We start from the raw sequence: 7,500 nt of genomic DNA on the forward strand, positions 1-7,500 counted from the left end.
AAAGCTGTTACTCAGAGTTTCACGTTCCCGTTCGTCGGACAGTTTTGTTAAAATAGAACAGAATTAGCGATATGATCAAAACTAGTTAAAGAATACACCTTTAAAATGGAATTGTTTCAGTGGTCCTTTCAAATAACGGTCTTAAGCATGCAATAAGCAAAATAAACAAAATAAATTAATTCAATATAAATTCATCCTATTATTTTTCCTCGATTTTTTTATAATAGGATGAATTTATGAAGTCCTGTGGTCGATTTGCTCACATACTGGACTTTCTCCACACACACACACACACTGGACTTTCTCCAGTATATTCTGGACTTTCTCCCTCTTCTTGCTCTATTAGAGAATTTGAGTAAAATTTTATTAATGTGTCCAACTGATTAAAAAATATGTTCATTTATGCAGCTGAGGATAGCCCTGCATTTAAATTGATGTAATGGTTGCATTGTTCAATTAAATAGAGCCGCTTGAAACGGTCGTACTGCATCATCTCTTCATATCCTGTTGCTTATTTTGATTTTATCTATCTATCTATCTATCTATCTATCTGAGATATGTGTGTGAGTGTATTTATATTTGTATGTATGCATGTATGCATGCATGTAAGTACGTATGTAATACTTTATTATATTTTATGTCGTGTAATAACTAAGACTGTATTGTAGTATAAAGTTTAACACGAACTAGACGACAATAAAATTGTTCATCCAACGGCAATAAATATGAGGCGGCAACGAAATAAATCTATGAAGGTCCTATATAAATATTGCTGACTTACTTCTGACAAATCCATTATATTTGATCGATATTTAATGATATCCAATTTTTCTAAATTATTTTGCTGTTACACATTATATGTATGTATGTCGTCTTTTATTCTTTTACTTGTTTCAGTCATTTGACTGCAGCCATGCTGGAGCCCCGCCTTTAGTCGAGCAAATCTACACCAGGACTTTACTCTTTGCAAGCCTAGTACTTATTCTGTCGGTCTCTTTTGCCGAATCACTAAGTTACGGGTACGTAAACACACTAGCATCGGTTGTCAAGTGATGGCGGGGTGACAAACACAGACACAGACACAGACACACAGACACCCACACACACACACAAACACCCCCCCCCCCCCCACACACACACTCACACACACACACACGCACACTCACACACACACACACACGCACACTCACACACACACACACATACACACACACACACACACACACATATATATATATATATATATACATACGACAGGCTTCTTTCAGTTTCCATCTACCAAATCCACTCACAAGGCTTTGGTCTGCCCGAGGTTATAGTAGAAGACGCTTGCCCAAGGTGCCACGCAGTGGGACTGAACCCAGAACCATGTGGTTGGTTAGCAAGCTCCTTACCACACAGCCACTCCTGTGTATGTATGTATGTATGTATGTATGTATGTATGTAGCTGTTTGTGTGTCTACGGAAACCACTTAGTCTCTTATGAATATGGAAAGCTTTGACCTTGGCTACCCCACTAAGAATACACCCAGGCCATTTAATGAGCTGTACACTCGAACACTGCTAGAAAAAAATATGGACGAATAAGGCGAATGAGATGGAAGGCCTTCTAGCCACGCCATTCCCGGAGAGCAATACTTATAGAATTAAATCTAGAAAATACCCACCCAAGGTCAAGGACCTCGAGCTCTTCGAAGCAGTCCTGGGCATCATTTCCAAGCTAAAATTCCGTAAGTCCTCTTGCTCCTTCCAACGTAAGCTTCGTGCTGACATTAGATTGTTAAAATCTCGGATAGCTCCCTAATCTCAGATAAGACTAAAAACCTATATAAGATAGACACCCTTGATTACGATAGGCTGCTAGAAAACAATATTATACAGAATTCTAGGCGCGCTTCTCCCACACATACAACAACATCAGCAGTGAAGCCAAACAGTTAGCCAACGACCTAGATATAGCAGATAGGGTAGAGATCTTAGCTAAAATGAACGCCTTTATTACAATCAAAATCATAAACCGAACTTTGCCTGAAACTCCAAATGCTGCTTGATTAATCCGGCCAAATTTGATATTGGTCTTGCAAGCAAGCATATATTGAGAAACATCACTAACGACATAAAGAGAGCCACCAACCTTTCCCTATGGCGTAGCACCAAAGAGGTGATTGCATGGTTTAATACCAACAAGGGGAGCGACACCGATTTTTACCTGTCTGTATCAAAAAGATTACTGTTTAAAGTACTTTCCTTTGCTAGGAGCTTCACTGACGTTAGCAACAGGGATATGGATATCATTATGCACGCCAAAAAACAGTGTTGTTCAATAATGGTTCGACTTGGTTGAAGCACTCCGACCCCGCGGGCTCTTTTGACGTAGCGATGGGTACCTACGACAGCGCTGATATATGCGACCTCATTGGGTTGTATATCCTTGATACCCTTAAGAAAAAGTTCCCCTCTGTCCTCTTTGGTCTCTACAGAGATGGCACCCTGGCCATCTCTAAAGGCGCAAACGGCACATACTACCGCGGACTTCTTAGTCGCATCCTTGAAGCGCTCAGCTTTATAGAGGACTCTTCAGGCTCCAAGTCAATTTACCGTTTGGTGTAGAGATGCACGGTAGATGTTCAAAGAGAATTAAGTTGAAAATCATATGTGGTCGTGTACATTTATTACATTTAGGAGTGACAAGTCTTATATTAATTTTTCAGAATGCAGTGAGAGGAAAAAAGTACCAAGTGAAGGCCTCATAGTACGATCGGCCAGTATGATAATGCAAATTTACGCTCATGTGGCAGGAGTAGAAAACCTCACTTTTACAATTTAGATTGGTGCCTAAGTGGAATTCTTTACGATGCTCCTTTATTCAGCGAAGCAAAGCTCGTATGGTCTACTGCTGTTAAACTAAGGCTTACATTTTCTGATATCTTTCACTTGATGTCGTAATGCGTATAATTTTTCTTCAATGTTCAAATATTCTTGGTTAGAGATGTGACATTTCATCTCTCTTAGATATTTAACAAGAACTTGGCCCTATCGATTCTGTCCTGCCCACATATTTCCTCATGCTCGTCGCTCCATTTGGGGTCTTTTGATGTCACTTCCACCAAACATACAACGGATTCTGTATTACAAATGGTTGTTTAGTTGACATATGGAGTTATCTTCTCTTGGGCAGCTTACGTCTGTTTCAAGATTAGGCATACTTACTAATATTCTCTTTATGCTAAACGCAGCGTGAAAGAAGGATAAAAAGTAATAATCCTTTCTTCACATTGTCCTTTACTCTTTGAAGACTCATATCCACCTTAGTTTCTCTTCAAAAATGGACCTAGTAACTTCTATCAACCTTTATTTTCCTCGATACTTCAACAATGGGCTGCTAACGGATATTATTTTTCACTAAAGATTTCATTGATTCTTCGATCATGGACTACCAACCACTATTATCTTTTTACTTCAGACACTCTTCAACGAAATGGTAGCTACTAATAAAGATATTCATTATTTATTTCTCTCTCTCTTCAATAATAGAATACTTAGCTTAATAACGCATGCTCCATAGCACATGTTTTGCCTCTCTGTTTCCTGTTTCTAATATATATACATACATATATATATACATACATATATTCCATCTTCTGTCTTTCATTTGCTATATATATATATATATATATATATTTCAGGTCATCTCATAAGTTCTGTCTGATTTTATCTTTTTTAAAATTGAAAGAAATTTAATAGTATTTTAGAATGTCTAATGGAGTTTAAAATTATTTTTATGCATTTGTGTACATTGAAAGTAATTAAATAATATTTTACAGAAAAATAGAATTAAAATTTCTTTGATTAAAACCCTTTCTAACATGGAAGTATTCAATTGTCATTTGAAGCACATAATACTTTATGAGTACAAAAAGGAAAACTCTGCAGCCGAAGCGACTCGAAACATGCACACAGTTTATGGGAAAGAGTGCTTGAATGAAAGAACTTGCAGAAGATGGTTTGCAAAATTCAGAAGTGAAGATTTCAGCCTTGAAGATGAAGATCGAATAGAACGTCCAGTTGAGTTTGATGATAAGCTCCTTGAGGCATTACTTGAAGAAAATCCTGCATTATCAATTGAAGAATTTGCAATAAAGCTTAGTTCAAACCATACAACTGTTCATCGTCATTCTTCAACAATTTGGAAAGGTTCCTAAACTTGGAAAATAGGTACCTCATGAATTATCCGAAAGCAACCGCAAATCCCGAGTTGACATCTGCTCTTCTCTCCATTATCGCGAACTCATTTCACCCGTTTTTGGATAGACTTGTGACTGGTGACGAAAAATGGATCTTCTATCGAACTGTTAAACGCCGTAAACAGTGGCGTGGTAAAAGGGAAAAGGCTGAACCACAACCGAGAAAGGAACTTCATGGAAAAAACGTTCTTCTCTTTATCTGGTAGGATTGCAAGGGAGTAATTCACTTTGAATTGTTACCACCTAATGCAACTGTCAATGCTCAAGTCTACAGTCAACAATTAGAGCGTTTGAACCAAGCTTTGAAGAAAAAAGACCCGCTTTAGTGAATCGGAAAGGTGTGATGATTCATCAGGACAATGCGCGACCCCACACTGCAAAGATCTCACCACAGAAGGTAGAAGAGCTTGGCTGGGAAAAAATTCCTCCTCCACCTTATTCTCCCGACCTTGCTCCTTCAGACTACCATTTATTTCGTAGTTTACAGAATCATTTGTGGGACATACCTTTCGCAAGCTAGGAGGAGGTCGAAACCGACATTTCAGAGTTCTTCGCTTTGAAACCAAAAGAGTTTTACATTGATGGTATTAAAAGCTTGTAAATAGATGGAAGGAAGTCATAGATAATCAGGGAAAGTACATTGATGATTAAATTTCAATTAAATATAGCATTTGATCACTTGTTTTCTTTATTCAAAATTCAGACAGAACTTATGGCATGACCTCTGAGCGTCAAATAATACTTTATTTGTTCCACGTCCTCGCGTTACTGTGTTTTTTTTTCTGTGTTTTTTCTGTTTTCTTGTTTGGATTAACTATATATATATATATATATATATATATATATATATATATGGGGGGTGTATGTGTGTCATGAATGACCATGGGATTGCACCTAGAAAGTTCTCCTCTGAGGCACAAGTGTGGGTAAGGGTGTTTATGGAAGACCAGTAGTCACCCATGCATACCAGCTTCTCCTCTCCATACCACCGGTACTATCCAAGGGAAATGGAAAGGCCGATACAACTTGGCACCAGTGAGGTCGAACGCATTTCTACAACTGAATGAACTGGAGCAACGTGAAATAAAATGTTTTGGTCAAGAACACATCATCATCATCATTGTTCGACCGTGGTCGAGACTTTCATAGTCTTTTCAAATGGCTAATAATGTGTGCGCGCGCCACTACTACACACATTGGAAAGCATTGTACAACCAAGTACTAAAGAAGATTTTTCCTCCTCCATGAAACAAAGCTGTTCCCGCTGGACGTCAACCCAGTATTTCTAAGCTACGGACCCAGTGATTTATTGTAAGGTTATCTCCCTAGATAGATTGCCTTCACTACGGCTAAGGAGCCCTTTATACCCCACAACACACTGCCTGATCCGGGAATCGAAATCACTACCTCATGATTGTGCACTGCAAGACGCCACATACATTTTATAGAGTACATTAAATGAAAACAGCATACTATGCCCTGCACATACATCTTTTTAGAGTACTTTAAATTAAACAGCACTAATAGCTTAGTGGTTAGAGCGTAGGGCCTGCAATCATGAGGTAATGAGTTCGATTCCCGGGCCGGGCGGTGCGTTGTGTTTTTGAGCAAAACTCTTCTTTTCACGTTTCTCTGCGATCACTTCGACATATGACGCGTGGCACATTGTGTACCTGTAGAGGCAATATGGATTTGATGGAGGGAATGAACTAATTTGCAGAGTTCGATTGCGTGGCACCTTGGGCAAGTGTCTTCTACTATAGCTTCGGGCCGACCAAAGCCTTGTGAGTGGATTTGGTAGACGGAAACTGAAAGAAGCCCGTCGTATATATATATATAATATATATATATATAATATATATATATATATGGGGGGTGTATGTGTGTCATGAATGACCATGGGATTGCACCTAGAAAGTTCTCCTCTGAGGCACAAGTGTGGGTAAGGGTGTTTATGGAAGACCAGTAGTCACCCATGCATACCAGCTTCTCCTCTCCATACCACCGGTACTATCCAAGGGAATGGAAAGGCCGATACAACTTGGCACCAGTGAGGTCGAACGCATTTCTACAACTGAATGAACTGGAGCAACGTGAAATAAAATGTTTTGGTCAAGAACACATCATCATCATCATTGTTCGACCGTGGTCGAGACTTTCATAGTCTTTTCAAATGGCTAATAATGTGTGCGCGCGCCACTACTACACACATTGGAAAGCATTGTACAACCAAGTACTAAGAAGATTTTTCCTCCTCCATGAAACAAAGCTGTTCCCGCTGGACGTCAACCCAGTATTTCTAAGCTACGGACCCAGTGATTTATGTAAGGTTATCTCCCTAGATAGATTGCCTTCACTACGGCTAAGGAGCCCTTTATACCCCACAACACACTGCCTGATCCGGGAATCGAAATCACTACCTCATGATTGTGCACTGCAAGACGCCACATACATTTTATAGAGTACATTAAATGAAAACAGCATACTATGCCCTGCACATACATCTTTTTAGAGTACTTTAAATTAAACAGCACTAATAGCTTAGTGGTTAGAGCGTAGGGCCTGCAATCATGAGGTAATGAGTTCGATTCCCGGGCCGGGCGGTGCGTTGTGTTTTTGAGCAAAACTCTTCTTTTCACGTTTCTCTGCGATCACTTCGACATATGACGCGTGGCACATTGTGTACCTGTAGAGGCAATATGGATTTGATGGAGGGAATGAACTAATTTGCAGAGTTCGATTGCGTGGCACCTTGGGCAAGTGTCTTCTACTATAGCTTCGGGCCGACCAAAGCCTTGTGAGTGGATTTGGTAGACGGAAACTGAAAGAAGCCCGTCGTATATATATATATATATATATATATACATGTGTGTGTGTGTTTGTGTCAGTGTTTGTCCTCCAACATCGCTTGACAACCGATGCTGGTGTGTTTACGTCCCCGTAACTTAGCAGTTCGACAAAAAGAGACCGACAGAAAAAGTACTAGGCTTCCAAAGAATAAGTCATGGGGTCGATTTGCTCGGCTAAAGTCGGTGCTCCAGTATAGCCGCAGTCAAATGACTGAACCAAGTAAGGCGCATAAACATTTGATCACTATAAACAATCTGTGCAGGTTGGTCAGCAAGAAATTGCTGGACTCCCGTACGACAGGAGAGTCCACGAGAATCTAGTAGCGCAGTTTTAGTGAAAGACACCGATACTCTATAAAATGCTGTGTAATGTAGTTATATTCAAAGTGACCGGTACTTCGTCGCCA

Source organism: Octopus sinensis, linkage group LG10 (genome assembly GCF_006345805.1).
Source record: "Octopus sinensis linkage group LG10, ASM634580v1, whole genome shotgun sequence".
In the NCBI taxonomy this organism is placed as follows: domain Eukaryota; kingdom Metazoa; phylum Mollusca; class Cephalopoda; order Octopoda; family Octopodidae; genus Octopus; species Octopus sinensis.